Genomic DNA, 18,334 nt, shown 5'->3' with positions numbered 1-18,334 from the left:
ACCTTCCTCAGATGTTACGAACAGAAAATTACGTAAAGCTAAAGCTACATTACAAAGAAAAGGTAAATACAAAAACAAAAGAGATAAAATATATAAACATAAAAAGCAATAATAGGTAGTGTGCATTTGTATCCAATATATAAATTTAACAATAAATTCTATTGGTCAATTCAGAAAAAGGGGTCGGCCACCACAATACGTTACAAAGCCCATTTCTCATATTCATAAGCTTTCTTTTTCCTGTTTAGCCTACGGGGGAATTACCGTTCAAGTATTACTTCAAAGGATGAATGAGGATAATATATATATATGAGTGTAGTCTTGTACAGTTCGGATCGACCATTCCTGAGATGTGTGATTAATTGAAACCCAACCCCACCAAAGAACACCGGTATCCACGATCTAGTATTCATATCCGTATAAAAATAATTGCCTTTACTAGGACTTGAACGCTGGAACTCTCGACTTCTAAGTCAGCTGATTTGGGAAGACGCGTTCACCACTAGACCAACCCGGTGGTTTCATATTCATAAGCTCAACGACGGTGAACCATTCAAGTCACAAATAAACAAACAAGATACTTCTACAAATTTTTTCTATCCTCTCCTATTAGTCTTTTTTTCGACCTCCTTATTTCCAACATCATATGTCAAATAACGAATTTCACTTTTTCCTTTTTTTTGTTGTTATTGTCCATCTTTTGTTACCATAAAATTACACAAAAATATTTTCAAAAAATTCTTTTTAATTCTTATATATCTGCACTTGATAGCAGATATTAGTTTTCTGCTTGAATTCTGTCCTTACTTTAATATCACTATATTTGACATATTGCTGTATTTTGTCATTATTTTCATTACGCCACCCATATTTTTAAATATGGAAACCAGAAAATCTTCAGGATATGTCTGTTCTACCAGATTAATTCAAGAATGTACATATATGTAAAGAATGAAAATATAAAGAAAGATAAGCCCGATTTAAAAATAAATAAATGGAATAACTATCTAAGGATAAAAAATAAAAAATTTTAAATGAATTTTGAATTTAAAAATGATTTTTTAAAATGAAATTTATAAAAAAATAAGTATCGCTATAACTTTCTTATTAGGTAAAATATCGAATTTGTTTAACGTTCCTACTATTCTTTGGATAAGGGCCTAAAACTTATCTAAGTAAAGTTTTTTGATATCACCAAGTACTGACCCAGGGGGTGGAAAAAAGGGGGTTTTGAAGACAAAAAAATTCATACCTCCCTTAGTAGTCACAGTATCGAATCTGTTTAAAGTTGTTGTTAGTCCTCTAAACATCACCTAAAACGTTTGTCTGAAACATTTTTTGATATGACCAACTGTTACGTCAAGGGATGACCGAAATGATGCTGTGGAATTGTAAGGATGGGACTTGTATGCTAAACATGTGAAACGTTTTTCACATGCAACCATTATTGTATTGAGTAAATTTCAAGTTTTTCTTAACTTTAAGGTGGAAAATTTTTTATCCTCTACTCTACCTCCGCCTTCCGGTGTGCCGAAGGGATTTTTTTTTAATTACTTACTACCCAGATTGTGTTAATGAAAAATAGATTTGTTTTAATTATTTAATCCGTCATTTAAACATTTGCATTTTTTTTTTGTTTTTTAATTTAATATTTTTATGATTCGTACTTTTTTAAAGTGGAAAAATAAAATCCTTTTGTATTTACTAGTTGTGAAATTTTATAATGCTTTGTGAAGGTAGGTAATACTTTTTACTGAGAACTTCATATAATTAAAACTACTTAATTTAAGCCACAATAGAATTATTAATTATAATGTGGAGGTGTTTCTTTTTTATATTTTTTCTTACTGTTTTTTAGTTATATGAAAATAATTAAATCACGAACTTTTGTAAGTTAGATGACATTTAGATATTCTATTAATTTCAATCAATATATATATTATATTATTTTAACTTGCTTTCATTCCCAGCGTATGTAATTTATTTTTATATTTATTACCTTCGTTACTTTCGTATATAATCATCATTTATGTCCAGTATTTCGAGGTTAATCTTCGAAAAATAAATATATTTCACAATTATGGGATTTATGATTGGAATTCTAGTATTAGATAAATTTAAATAATTAACTGATTATGAATTATAATGTCGAAAATTTCATTTATTTTGAATACCCATATCAAACCGTCAATTAAATTACAACATATATATTTAAATTACGTTAATTAAATGTTGATATTTTTAGAATTAGTAGTGATAATGAAATAAATAAATTATAATAGTACTGTTTTTTTTCATTGGTTACTGTTATTAATGATTATTCATATAAGTGGGTGTGGTTTATTGAACCACGCCTTTTGGTTACACTAATGAACTGTTAAAATTTTTAAAATAGGTTCAATGTAGTTGATTTTCTATAGTTAAGGAAAGTAATAATTATGCATTAAAAAATATTTTATTTTAACCGATCTGCATTCTAACAGTTAGAAAAATTGTAGTTGAATTTAAATTTACATTTTTTTAAACGTGGGAACTATATATAATAAAATATTACAATTTCATACTAAACTTTTTGTATTTTTAAGCTGAAGTTTTCAGCTTATTTATATGTTTTTCAATTAATAATGAAATACGATTACTTTGTTTTGATATTTAAGTTATTTTTGAGTTTTTGTGTGCCTATCTGTCAGTTTTGTGATATTTTCCTTCATTTAATGTTTAAGGATCACGTAATAGTTCGTAAGATAAATTAAATTTTCTTTTATATCACTTTCTCATTTATAAAAAGGTTATATAAAGAGATTTTTTCTTTTTTTTTAATTGTAGTAATAATATCTCTTTAAAACTTTTAAAATATTGAATAAAAAAATTTTTACAGATCTGTTAACTTTTACTTTGGAGCTAATTATGTACTGTGATTATACCAGATTAAAAAGTTCTGTTGTGCTAGAATAATTTAATAAAAATAGTTTAGAGGCTTCTTAATATTGTTATTAAAAAGGTTTTATGAAATGAACTGTGTGCTATTAAGTACTGTAATTGAATTTAAAAAAAAAAAACTTACTGGATGGAAACTATGTATTTTCTTTACTAAAAAATTTTACTTGATTAGAAGGAAAAACAAAGATTCGTGATTGTAAGAAGGTCTTTGTTTGATTGATGTTTTTTTTTTAATAGGGCTTTCCAAGTTATTACCTTGTATTATTTACAAAAGCATAATTTTTTCTTTATTTCAAACAACAAAATAGTCCTTCGATAAAATAAAATGAAATGTAATATAAAATGATTCACAGTTGATTAATTAATGAAGAATCATTGTATAATTTTTTCTCTTAAACTTCAGAACCACTGGTAGGTATTGCTTTAGAGGATGTGATGAATATTTTGCAGCGTGTGTGAAAATGCTATGCTTGACCGGATTCGAACGCGGGACCTCCTGATGAAAGGCCGAGACGCTACCACTCGCGCCACGGAGGCCGGCAATTAACTTTTATTATGTTAACGTAAACAATGAGTCGTAAACAGTTCTTATTTATAAATAAATAATAATGTTGACGTAAACAATGAGTCGAAGTTTTAATTTTTGAATATCGATTGATTATTAAGTTTTATTGTCAATTAGGTAATAAAATTATGAATATAAAAACCTTTATTAATTAAAATATATAAATAAAATGCTTTTAAATGTATAATATTTTCATGAGGTCTCCTACTATTTTTAACCGTAAATTAAACTTTGTTTTTTCTTTGTAAGATCAAGGAGACAAGAATATATTGCTTTTTTATTACACTTATTTTTTTTAATGACGTATCAGAATAATACATATATTGTCTTACAGTATATAAATGTAGTATAGTATGGATATATTTCCAATATAAATCGTAGGCTTTAAAATCCTTGAATCAATTATGTTAAATTGTGGTATGTAATTCACATTAAAATATTTTTGTTTACCTTTTAACATTTATGAAAGATTTATGTTAAATGAAGGAGGTGATATATATTTATTTGAAGAGTCGTATTATCTCATTTTAATAAATGTCAAAAGGCTATTAAAACAAATATTAATTTTATCTGATAAATTGTATAAATAATAAAATCCAATATTTGATTTTATTGTAAGAACCTTCATTATTGTATAAAATTAAATAAAAAAAATATATTTTAAGAAATGTGGAAGGAATTTATTTTGTTCAAACATTTTTATTTTTAATATGGTTTTCCTTTTTTATGTGGTTATAAATGAAGGTCTGTATGATAATTAATTTAATAGATATATTCAGTTTTCTTCCTCTTTTTTTACTGTATAATTACGATAATTAAGTCGAGCCGTATTAACAAAGACTTTCAAAAATTAATTACATTGGATATATTAAGCTAATTTGTCTATAACATTTTTTTTAAATATTTTTATTATTCTTAACGGAACTTTGTGCCTCTTTTAGTAATTATATAACGAACTACTCGAAAGGTTGTGGTGTTTTCTAGTTAAGAAAATATTTATATCTTTATATCTCTTATTTTAATCTATCGATTAAATAAGTTGTTAATATGATTGTGGATTAGCTATTCCACGAAACAGCAGATCCTACGTTCAGTTCCAAATAAAGTTTTTTATTACGTAATTGTTCATTTATGTTCACATTATTGTTTTTATATTATTGTTAAGGATAAAATAAGTGACACTCTCTCAAGACTTGGCTTATAAATTATTAATACGTAATATTAAAATATATATATATATATAAAGTTCCTTCCCTGTAAATTTGTGTTATGCTGCGGTAATTAAAAACTAGCATATTTTTATTTGACAGTGATCTAAATTTATTGTAAAATTATTAAAGTTGTATAAGTTTAAAAATGGAATGGTTAATTTGTAGTTTTTGTGGTCTGGTTTGTTATAACATAGAAGCTTACTCTTTTTCAGAGTTTTTTTTTATGTATAAAGAATTGGAGAATTAGCTTATCTAATACATACTGTAATTTTTGGACCCTTTATAACCAAGTCCAAAATATCTCATACACCCAAACAACCCCATTTCACAAGCTCTCAGGTGATGTATTCTAACTAAACTCCACCAAAATAGGGACATCCAGACCTTCATTGGCTACTATGGTTGGTTGCCCCAGCTCTCATTGTAAAAACTAGGGAATTAAAACATGATTTCGTTGTGGGAGATGATGATCAATTCAAAAAGGGACTTAAGCCCTCTTGTAAATTAGGTTAATATTTTATCTTCTCCAGGACAAGTAATGTATACTTCTCCTGCTACACAGTAATGCATACTGCTTTGTTATTTGGGGAAATATTTCCCTTTTGAATACTGCTATATATTTTTATGATTTATAAATTTTGGAGATGGCCTTATACAATGATTTACGTTCGGTTTATCACTTTAAAATAATTTACATGTATCGTTGTAAATACTTAATTTTTCTTTGTTCCACTACTCTGCGTCTGATTTCAATAATATATTGAAGAGATAATGCAATTATGATGTTTGATAATACAGTGTGTCTCACAAAGAAAAACGCTTTTCATTTAGTGTCGTTCCCCCATTTCCTCGCCAATTCTATTGAAACTTTACAGCCCTTTATAGAAAGGTTCTAAAAATGTACTATGGAAATGTCAACTTTCTAGGATTTACAGAAACAAAATGGCGCGGCATTAAAATAAAAACACCAATTTCAGATAAACCATATTTTTATTCATTACAAAATAGCTAGTATGAATGATTAAAAACAGATGATATATTTTTAAACAGCAGTTCAAATTGAAGAAAGCAAGTTAATGGTTAATCAAAAACATGAATAATTATGTTTAATTATTTTAGTTCTAATTGTCATCGGTTTTTAATCATTTTTATCAGCTATTTGCAATGAATAAAAAATCTGGTTTATCTGAAAATGATGTTTTTTATTTGAAAGTCTCCATTTTATTTCTATAAATCCTAGAAGGTTAAATTTTTAACAAAACATTTTTAGAACCTTCATTAAAAGGCCTGTAAAGTTTCAATAGATCGGTGGGAAAATGGGCGAGTGATACTATATCAGATGCGTATACTTATTCATGGGACATGCTGTACATTACTTAAATAATAATAATAAGCATAATTTAATTCGGCTACATTGCGATAGTTTTTCATTGGCCGACTCTTAAACTATCAACCCTGAAATAGATACTAAATCAGCTACTTTTAAATATAAAATGAAATTATTCTGGAAAAAAAATCAGTAAATTTGATCTCTACAATTACATTTTGAAAGTCAGATATCATGCTTAAGTGCAGCTTCTGATTGGCTGTAACATCTGTACCAAGTGGTTATATTTTACTTTCATTCTAAATATTGAGGAATTAATTGGTCGCATTATGGATGCGGCAACATAAGGATAGCCCTGAAGAACTAAAAAAAGCAACAACAGAGTACAGAAGCGTGAAAAGATTGTGTTGAAAATGGCTCGGTTTTGACTTTTATTATAAACTGGTAAATTTAATACTGTTTCTATATAAAATTCGGATTTTTCTTTTCCGTTTTATTTAACTTATCTTATACCATTTGTTCAGAATTAAATTCTCTACAAGTTTTGTTTAAACCTTTTATGTTTTATTCATTTAACAAAGTTATTGTACGTCAAACATAAAAATTATGTTTTTTAACCCAATTTATTTGTTTTCATCCCAGATTTCTAAAGAAATACTGTAGATACGGTTCTGGGATCTTTTATTGTATTCGATTTTTCTGCTCAAAACCCATACCGAATCACTAATTCTGCTATTTAATTAAGTCCTTAAAATTTCAGTACGATGTCATTACACCGGGGTAGCTGAAATCCGAGCGAAATCTTTCACTAGCTACAACTCGCGAACTAAACATTTAAGGACATATGTTTATGTAAACTTTTTCCATTATTTTCACAAGTAGAATAGGTTATGAAATTCCCGGGAGAATTTCGTAATACACTCTGTTTTGTGAATCATTCCAAAAGATAGAAAGTTTCATGTTGGCAGTGTATTGGTTTCATCAACACATTGTTAATAAAATAAAATTTTGTCGTAATTTAATTATTGGAAAAAGTGGATTATGTTGTTTTAAACGGTACCTTATGGATGAATAAACATTTCGTAACTGTGGCAAATCATTTAAAACAACTTATGTGATTTAACTTTTTAACTAAGGAAAATATTAATTGTTGCATATAATGTATGTATTTTTTAAAATTTTATTCTATAAGATTTTTGTCAGTAATAATTTTACGATATTTGCTCGTATGTGCTACACTTAAACCTGTGAAGTATATTTGCTTTATTCTGTGTCACTGTAAACTGAGGTTTTAAGTTAGTAATATTATACTTTTAAACCGTTAATACTTTGATTTATATAATTATAATTATGGCGCGTAGAAATTTCATTCGTATCCATTTTATATTTATTTATTACATTTTTTTTTTTTAATGTCAGTTTGCTCTTCCGTGGGAGGTTGATTTCATTTTTACGAAAAAAAGTATGGAACTCTGCCAGTTCCATACTTTGTGGCAGCTTTGTAGCAGTAGGGTGCAACCCACGCTCTGATTCTTTAAGTTCACACTTCACGTTTCTTTCTCATTCCTTTTTATTTATTTCTCCGTCTTACATATTGTCTCTTCTTTAAAATCGTGCACCTGCCTCTGCTTTCTTGTTAAAACGCTGCAGGGTTCTGTTTAATTTAACCGTCTATGTTCAGTATTTCATTTAAAGAAAATAAAACGTAAAGATTACAACTTCTCTTAGCTTTTACTTGTAGTTTTTTTTTTTTTTTGTAAGGATATCTTTAATAATTATAGTTTTACATTACAGTTTTAATTATGTGCTTGTATTAATATCTTTATCATCTTCATCATATCATATTATTGAAACGCATATAAACTCTGTGAAAGTCTCGTTGGAAATACCTTTGTCGTTGAGGTATAGCATTTTCATAAAATTTTACCACTGAATAAGACGAACAGTCAGATTATTATTGGGCATGCATACTTCTGTAAAACATTATATTCTATTCGATAAAGAGAAAAATTAATGGTTTTTTCGAAGTTTTCTTTCGATTTTAACAAGTTTTATTTTTTTTATTAAGTAGATATGTAAACTTCACATTCATCTACTATTTCCATCATGCTTTTCAAAAATCTGTTACTTGTTCTTGTCTACGAATAGCCGGTTGGCTATTTTCAAAGAAATAATGTTAAAATATCGGAAGAAATCATAATTTTATTCGAATATGTTTAAAATATTAAATTTTACTTTTAATTGTTTGTTCTTTAATAAAAATTAAAAATAAAAGTAAAGAAGAGTTCCTTTTTATTACTTTAAACTTTATTTCGTTCTCGGGTGAAAAACAGATAAAAAATCTGTATAAAATAAATCCCTAAAAAAATTATTTTTTCTCACTTTTTTCTGCTTTGAAGGTTTTTTCACCAACAATTTTTCGGTTCTGGGCTATTTTCAAGAAAACAAATTTTTTTGAGTGAAATAATTTTTACTTAAAATTAAAAAAAAGACAATATTTTAGTTTCTTGATTTTAATAACAAAATTATATCCATAGTTATTAAAAATAATCTGTGTTATAACCTGTATGTTATTTTTTTTTTAGTTTTTTTTTTTTATCTCCGTGTCTACCGTTACGTATTGCTTTACAGGATGAGATGAATGATTTGTAGTTGTATGTGAAAATGCCATTATTTTTTTGTAATTTAAAGTGACCATTCCCAACTAAAGTAATCAAGAAAAAACTTTTTATAAAAGTTTTTTATATTTGCTTTGAAAATGGCAAGTAAGAAGAAAACTATTAACCCAAAAACCTTCCATAATTGAGCATGGACAATGAGAAAATATTAATTATTAATAACTAATAAAGTACATTTTTTTAATATGTTTCTCATTGTCGTCAAGTGAAGTTGGTACACCAAGAAATCAATTAAGAACTTTTATTTGGATTATTTATTTTTAATTATGGTGAAAAAAAAATTATAAATAAAATGAACGAAGTATGATTGGAGAATAAGAAAGACATCCTCGTATTCGTTCTCATAAAAAAGGATGGAGTGTGGGTTTATTTGATGTATGTGCTCACATTTTTATTTTAGCTGCTATTGGCGCAGAGCGGACTATGTGGTGCGCCGGGCAGCTGCGCGCAGCGTACATACGATTTATACTTATTTCCGTATACGAAAGATTTATCTAAAATTATATTGTGTTTTGGGAATAATAAAAGGAAAACATTGGGGTTAGAGCAGTGTTAAAAATCACAACTTAAGAAACAGCTAAAAATGTTCAGGATTTTGAAGCTTTCGTTGTAAAAAGTTTTTGTTGTTGTTAGTACGCTAAATTCGTGAACGTTATTTAGGTACAGTTGGCAAAAACATTTAACAAAATCATTTAATGAAACATAAACCACGTAACATTTTCGCGGCGGGCCGTAGACCCGCCTTTTTTCTAGTTGTTATTATACAATTGTCTGTAAGTGTCGGCTTCCGTGGCGCGAGTGGTATCGTCTTTGCATTTCATCCGGAGGTCTCGGGTTCGAATCCCGCTCAAGAATGGCATTTTCTCATGATATATAATTGTCATTTCACCTCATCCTCCGAATCAATGGTCCCAGATGCTAAAAAAAGAAAATCACACCGTTTAGTGTAATAGTTATTAAGATCTAATATAATCAGCAAAGATCTAAAAGTTTAGACTTTCACCAGTTAAATTTTTTTCTCCGTTCACCTCTTTTCCGTTTTCTCTCGAAAAAACTTTTGCTTAGTTGTTTTTTCCTTGTTCCAAAATGGCGGCTGTCTGTATAAGTTTATATTGAATTATTTTTCGAACAAAAAGGGATACGTTTATTTTTTATTTTATACTATGTTATGTCCCAGTCTTTATTTATTTACGAATGCGACATACGTAAAACAAATTTTCTACAAGAACTAATCCCAGTTTTTTATGGTAGTAATGATATCAGTCAGTTTTACGTGAGTAGAGTGAAGGTTTCACTTATAGGGCAGAATAACACCTGCATTTTATGGGCTTGGCTTACTGCTATGCAAATGTACGATTATATTCAGCTCATGGAAAGAGATAACTGAAGACCATTAATTTTTATTTTTGCTAATTAGCCAACATGAAAAATCTTTTCTTTTTTTTAAGAATGGCAATGTCGTTCTAGGAAATATCTTTTTTTATGGTCGGAAGGTTATGCCTACTAATATTAATTTTTAAATTATATTTTTACTTAACTTTATATAATAAAATTCTTTATTTGAATGACAGAAAATTTACGTGTTATCTGAAAATGATGTGCATACATTTAAATTATATTTTAGTAATTGTTGAACCGTTTTCTTAATATGAAAATTCATTTTTAATTAGATTTCCCCTTCGTTTTATCAAATTTTATATTATAAAAGCTACCTACGTTTTGCTTAATTAAAATCGGAACATAGATAAATATATTTTTGTTCAGAGGATAGAGAGGTGTATTTTATGTGACAAAAAATTTAAAAATAAATAATTATTTAAATCAATTGTGCATCTCTAATTTCTTATTTCCCCCTCCCAACTATTACTACCATCCTGAAAATTTAATACGTTATTAAATATTTACACATATCGTATGCAAAGTCCTATTTAATGTTATGATAATTATAATTCATTAAAATAATATATAACGTTACATATGTATCTATATGATCCCAACTTTAACTTATTCATTATGATCTTTGTTATGCATAAGTTCGCACGTAATTCAAATTGCATGTTGATTCTTGTAAGTGCTAATTATTGTTCGCAGGTTATTGCACAATTATGAATCATTCATAAAGTTTACTTTTTAACCGGTTATTCACCTTTACTTTATGTGCGTGCGTTTGCGTGTATGGGTGGGTGTTTTATACAGTTTTACTGTTTCTTCATTCATCTATTTAGGCCTATATGTCTGTTTTTATGTTTCTCATAAGTTTATTTGTATGTTTTTAAGTACAACACATAACAATGCAAAAGGTAATGAAATTTTCTTGATTTAATTATAGTTTAATGGGTTTTTTCTTGTTTGTTTTTTATGTCTTCTTATAATTTATTATAAAATAACTGTTACGTTTCCGCAGATGTTAAATTATTTTAATTTATTTTAAAAGTTGCCGTTAATTAATTAATTATTTGATTCAGTTTTTTTTTTTTTAAGTTGGTATATCAATTTTCTTCTGCGCTATGTTAATATTATTATTTTTTTTTCGCCGAACAGATTTAGTGAAATCATATCTTTAAGCCTACAAATTTTAGTTGATTCGTTGTACTTTTAAATTTTTCAGTTTTTCTGGATTCATGCCATTTGATTATTAACTGTTTTTTAATAACTTCTTTATTGAAATAATGAAAAAATTACTTAAAAAATTAATTTTATGTCTCTTTTTAAACAGATAAGAGCTATTTTTTCTGTTTTTTATTGGAAGAAGGTTATATTTATAAATACGTATGTAAATGTTATGTGTACATGTATTTTTATTTGATGAGTATTTCATTTTGTAAGACCATTCCCTGTAAAATAACCAAGAAGAAATGTGAAAAGTGAAATTTATGAATAATTTTGGTCCAAAATATGGTGGACAGTGGCGGTTCGCGTATAGGCACTGTGGAACTGCAACACCCCTATTTACACATGATATCATCGATAATATTTAATATAATAAGTCCTTTTTACTTTAATTCTTTTTTTATACTTTTACAATACATAATCCTTAAGCTTAATGTCAGTACCTATCCTCCAGTTTATGAAAAATATACGAAATCTTTGTATGGAACTGTGTGCCGCGCAATTTCAGCGGCGTTGTGTAGGCTGTTGTGCGCATGCGCACATAGGAAGCTACATGCGAGACTGCTAGGAAGAGAGAGAACTGTTGCTCCTGCAGTGCCGACCCTGGTGTGCTGGTGGAAGGTAATTTAATTTTGCTCCGCATGTGTACGAAACGTCCCTTGGTCGTTCCCTTTTCTAGTTTAGGCGGTGGAAGGAATATGAAAGTGGTTTAGTTGTTTTTTCAGTTGTGATCAGAAGATGGCAGAAAGCAAGGACTTTTTGATTACCAAACCTGTTCGAAAACACGCTAGAAGGGCGAAAGAGAAGGTAATTAGTAAAGACTAATTATGTATTTGTTTCTGTGTTCATAGGTTTTTAAGTACGATGTGCTTAAAAACCGTGTACCATATTCATTAATGTGATTAAGTGTAGAACTAGATTATTATCCTGCTTCCAGCTATTCTATTTGATTCATTTTTTCGGTTCTTTTATTTTACAGAAAACTTTAACCGTGGCCTTGAAAAATCCGGGGAAAAGTTTTCTGGAGCAGCACTCCCCCTAATTTTAGCAACGAGCCGCCACTAATGGTGGACAGACTTAATTAAAATTCTAAATCATAGATATCTTCTTTCTTTTTTTTTCTGTTTACCCTCCGGAACCACCATAAGGTTTTACTTCAGAGGATGAATGAGGATGATATGTATGAATGTAAATGAAGTGTAGTCTTGTACAGTCTCAGAATGACCATTCCTGATATGTTTGGTTATTTGAAACCTAACCACCAAAGTACACCGGTATCCACGAACTAGTATTCAAATCCGTGTAAAAGTAAGCCTTTACTAGGATTTGGACCTTAGACTTTCGACTTCGAAATCAGCTGATTTTCGATGACGAGTTCACCACTAGACCAACCTGTGGGGTAAATCATCGATATCTGTTTTTTTTTTTAATTATTTATGTCAGTAATGTGTTACTGATTTTAAATATCCAACTTTACTTTGGATGATTTGTTTATTAGTACGCCTAGAGTTTATAAAATTGAAAGATTTTTATATTTAAAAGAAGAAAAAACTAAAAGTGAGACCTTTACTTTCGGAATTAAAATCATTTCATTTATCGTTAAAGAGTTTTTTATTTGCAATTATCCTCAGAATTTTTCTCAGGTAAAAATAATAGCCTAAAAATTCACTTAGAATGTAATTTTTGAACTATTTGTCAATTTTTTCTTAATGTATCCATTTTTGTAACGGTTAATTTCATATTTGTTTAAAATTGTATTTCTTGTGGTTTTTTATTTCTTATAAACATCACATAAGTTTATTAAACTTTGAAAAAAGCCAGTTTACTGTGTAATTCCTTGGTAATATTTGGGAAACATTCGATTACCTTCTTCAAACCAAAAGTTATTTCGTTTCATAAATCATATAATCACTCGCTACTCTTTTTCTTTATATCAAGAAGGATTAACACAGCTTTACGTAATGCGCGCACTTCAATTCCAGGCTTGACTTTTTTCATAGATATTCTATAGGATAGAAAAATCTTTCGATAGTCCCATAGACAGGGTCATTTTCACAAAACCACGTAAATATTAATGAGTTTCTATAAATATTATTCAAACCCTCCATCCATAAAATTAAAATTTTGCCAAATTCCAACTTTTGAGAAGGATTAGGGTAGAAATGGGTAGTTAGAAAGGAATGATTTATTCACCAAAATGATTGCAGATCAATTGCAGGCTTATTCAGGTAGTAAATATATTTCCACCCATTTCCCCGAGAGATTATAATTATTTTAATCAGTTACGCCAAGATAGAAATAAATTTCTATCTACCAGGGATAGAAATAGAAATATTGTACTGATTATCCGTTAACCAGGTCAGCTATTATTCTGCAATAAATTGTTATTTCTCTATATATTAAATAACAGCTCGGAAACTGTTACGCTTCCCTAAGGGAAACTCTCGCCTAACCCCAGATTTGTGTATGGCTGAAAATATTCATTATAATCATACGTCCACTGAATTGAAAGAAGAGACAAATTCTTACTGTTCGGTTGAACAATTTCTTCTTCTTTTTTTTTTCAATTTGTCTATTTATTTATATAAAGATTATGTAAACTATGATTATCATTTTATAAATTACGATACGTTCATTTTCTTCAATGACCGTATTTTACTTTTTTTTCATAATTTTAATTATTTACCATTTTCACTGAAAATAAAAGCTATTATTTTATTATTGGAGTTAAGTTTTTAATTATTAGAAACTTATATTTTCAGTAGTATGAAATACGTAATGCAAGACTCTCTTTCAGCTGCAAGATTACCGTTTTGTTCCACGAACCGTATCACTGTCTTGAATCTCTCGTCAGTAAGTTAACTCATTATTATCTAAAATATTAAAGGATATAAAATAATAATAAAAAACTACATACCTTTATTTAAAAACATTTTGGCCAACCATACTGTAATTGATTTATACAAAATACTTTTGGTCGGCAAGTAATACATAGCTGGATTTTCCATTGTTAATTATAATGTTATAAATATGTAAAAATCATGCCCGAAACGCAGTGTAATTTAAACTGGGAAATCCAGTATTTTTAACGTTATATTTTTTCTAAAATAGCGTATTGTCTGTTATGGTAGATAAATTACGGAAGGAAATTCAGTAGCGCATAGTCAATTCATAATCGTATCCTCTTGTAGCTTCAATTACTTTTGCAAAGTAATACAGTTTTTACCTATAAAAAAGACAATAACATTCCTGGTTTTTTTTTCGAAGTGTAAGTAGTAGCAGTATGCGGTTATACAGTTGAAGACGAATTGGACCTTGAGTTAGCAAAACTGTCCGTTGTTGCACTCGTTCATTCGCTTTTACCGCGACTCTCTCAAGTCACTTATTCACTCTCTGCCATCTTGCTTGCGGCTAATCTTCCTCCTCCCAAACGTGGACTGCATTCCTGCACATGGTCGCCATCTTTTATATCTACTGCTTATTATTTCTTTTGGACTCTTCTTATACTTGATTGTCATTCCGATCCTAACAAACAGAACTGCATTATCTACTACAAAACCTTTTAAAAATGTACTCTTATTCATGTTGTATATTTTGATTGCATTTCTCTTTTAAAACTAGATAGCTTATCTGTTTATGCTCGATTGAGCATTGTATTAGTATAAGAACTTTAAATTTAAAATAAAATAAATGCAAAACGAGGTATCATATAAACGGTTATTGAAATAAATTGGAAATAAAAAGTGCTCAAAAGCCATTTACAAATAAAATTACTTAAATCTAAAAGTAGATAGCCATTTTTATCAAACAATTATCATCGGCAGTTATTTAAGAATGGTATGTAATTAAAAATAAATAAATAAGAGAAAATAATGTTTAATTAATTAATTAATAAACAGTATTTTCGTAAATGTATAAAACGAATGTTTCTTTTACTAAAAAAAAGCAGGCAAAGTATTCCATGACTTTCCCGGCTTTTAATAATAAAAATTTGTTAGCATTAGAACAAAAAAAAAAAAAACAATATATATTTTTAGACGTGGAAAATAATTTTTATTATTATTATTATTATTCCTAATGTGTACGTCGCTTTCTATTCAACTAGTGAAAAATAACCAACCCCCCACTATGGTATCAATGAAATAAGAATGATGGTATTGGTAAATGCTCTGTAGTCTTGTACAGATTCTGGCCGACCATTCCGAAGACGTGTGATTATTGACCCCCAACTACCAAAGTATACCGGTATTCACAGTCTAGGATTCAAATGTGTATGAATGCAACTCACTTTTACTCGGAACCTTCAAAAATCAGCTGTTAAACAAGTGATTTCCGACGACCAGTTTACCACTAGACTTTAGGTGGGTTAAATTAAAAAAAAATATATATATATAGTTATATACTTAAAAAATTTGCTTAAGTGAAGCATTTTCTAAATCTAATATCATTTTCAATAAAATGTAAACAACAAAAAAAAAAATATTAAAAAAATTTTTATGAATTTTGAAAATTCTTTGTAATTTTAAAAAATATAGACATTTTTAATAGTTCTACAGGTAAGGTTTAAACTGTCAAAAATTTTATGAACATTATTTAAACCGGGAGTTACAACAAAAAAACAAAAAAATATATTTCAATTTTAAGAGGTGTAGGTTGATTTTTTGAAAAACCTTTCTTGGATTATTTATATATGGATTGTAGGTAATAAATTTTTTTAATAAAGTTTATTGTTACATGCCTATGAAGAAAATAGAAATTATTTTTTTCGTGATATCCCCCACCTTTTAACGAATTTTGAAAAAAAAATATTTTGATCAATGCTGTTATATAGAAATATGTGAACAAAATTTGAAGAAAATCGATTTGGTTAATCCTGTAATTTAAATCCAAAACCTATGCAACTCGCATACATACAAACGTAATGTTTTTGGGTTATATGAAATAGTTGGACCCTAAAACGTAAAGATTTGATCAAAACTTTCTCCTTTAATAATACCGCTTTACCTGTATTCAAGTAAAAATTGTTGATTAAAAAGTAAGAAGCTTCGTTTTAGGTAGTCCCAGTAGTAAGCGTATAGTTATCATATAAAATTCTAAAAATTTGAAACCACCATTCACATTGCCCATACTGAGTTCAAATTTGAGTTGAAGGATTTAATTATTTAGACTTTTAAGGTAATTTAAACATTCAATTGTAGTTATATTCTATAGTAAATTTTAGTTTACTGGTTTTTTTTAGAAAAAATGTTCGTATTTTATTTTTATTTATTTATTATTTTGTCCTTTCATTATTATTATTATTATTTGTTTTTTTGTTTATATATTATTGTTGCATATTCACTTTTACCTATTGTCTACCTATGATGATTGTTGAGTAACCGAAATGGCTATCTAGTGTAAGAAGTAAACCTAGTAGCGATTTATTCCTTTCCATTTTATTAGAAAATAAAGATAAATGTAACTTGTTTGTAATTTCTGGCAGTCATCGTATTATCACATATTGTATCGTTATTGAAGAAGTCAAAATATTTTAACTGAAAAAGTCTGTATATCTTCATATTATTAAAGTTATGCATATCTACTTTTGAATTAGTTATTAATAATACTATATAGTTCAGTTACTATAGTTACTACTATTCTAGCCCACCGAGCTTAGATCGTGGATGCCGGTGTTCTTTGGTGGTTGGGTTTCAATTAACCACGCAACTCAGGAATGGCTGACCTGAGACTGTACAAAACTACAGTTTATTTACATTCATATATATCATTTTCATTCAGCCTCTGAATTAATACCTTACGTTGGTTCCGGAGGCTAAACAGAAAAAGAAAAGAAGCCCACCGGACTTGTCTCCTGGTTAATTCGTCGTCGCAAATCAATTGTGTAACAGCTGATTTTCGAAGTCGAAGTTTGTGAGGTTCGAATCCTAGTAAAAGTTGTTATTATTATCCTACGATGCAATTATTGTCTTTTTTGTAATAAAATTTTTAATTTTATATTTTTTGGTAATAAAATATTTGTTTGATAAGGAACTACTTAAAAACATTTTCATAAAAGCCAAGATTGTAGTTTAAAATTAGGGAAGATATAAAAAATAATAATTAATTTTGAATGCAACTTTGTTAATTTTTTTTTTCTCTAACCGGTAAATAATTATTTTAGCATAAAATAGTTTTGTTTATAATATCTTATAATTGTAATAATTCTTTTTAACAGTACTAAATTTTTTAATATAAATTATATATATTTAATATTATCATGCCCCGAGTTATAATATTAATATGTTCAGAATGAAAGGTCAATACGTAAATAGGTTCGGAATAAAAAAAGATTTAAGTTAAACGATTTAAATGAATATTCTCTTGGTAGAGTAATAAAAAAAGTTGTAATATGATGAAGAAGAAGGAGGTAGAAAAAGAAAAATAATAAGTTACCGGGAAGAAAAAAGAAGTTAAGGAAGAAGCACGATTAAAAAAAGAAAAACCACGAGTTGCTCTAAAGTCATCTTTGTAGGATACACTCGCTGATACACACAGCCATCTTGATTAATTGGTTCTGGTATTTTTATTTATTTATTTTTATTTTTTACATTTTCCTTCTTTTGCTTTAGTGCATTACACGCTATATATAATATATATATATATATATACTGGACACTGCCTTCTATATATATTTTTCATTTATTTCTTAATGCGGTCTCGTTTATAGATGGAGAACAGTCCGTAAAGGCAGTGATGGCAGTAGTGGTGAAGTGAGGTCATTCTGAGTCGGGATTAAAAGGTCTAAAGGTCGAATAAACTGTTAGTATACTTACTGTACGTATTCGTTTTTCTTATCATATCGTGATGTTTAGGTCCTCTGAAACTAAAATTCTATCTCATTCTATTTTACTCTCCTTTTAACACTCCTACTACTTTAAACTACATTGCTCAGAAGCTATAACACCTCGTGGCATATCCGGTTCAATTCTTTTTCTTACCGTTGTAATAATAATAATAATAGTAC

General features: G+C 28.2%; 1 protein-coding gene across 2 annotated transcripts in view; it reads left to right on the top strand.

The window, feature by feature from the left end:
- Nucleotides 1–18,334, top strand: part of Shrm (shroom) — an 844,325-nt gene that overhangs the window by 429,174 nt on the left and 396,817 nt on the right. The window lies entirely within an intron of this gene.

The sequence above is a fragment of the Lycorma delicatula genome, chromosome 8 (assembly GCF_047948215.1).
Source record: "Lycorma delicatula isolate Av1 chromosome 8, ASM4794821v1, whole genome shotgun sequence".
NCBI lineage: Eukaryota > Metazoa > Arthropoda > Insecta > Hemiptera > Fulgoridae > Lycorma > Lycorma delicatula.
Note: the sequence above shows the minus strand (reverse complement) of the source record. Positions and strands in the feature narration are given on the sequence as shown.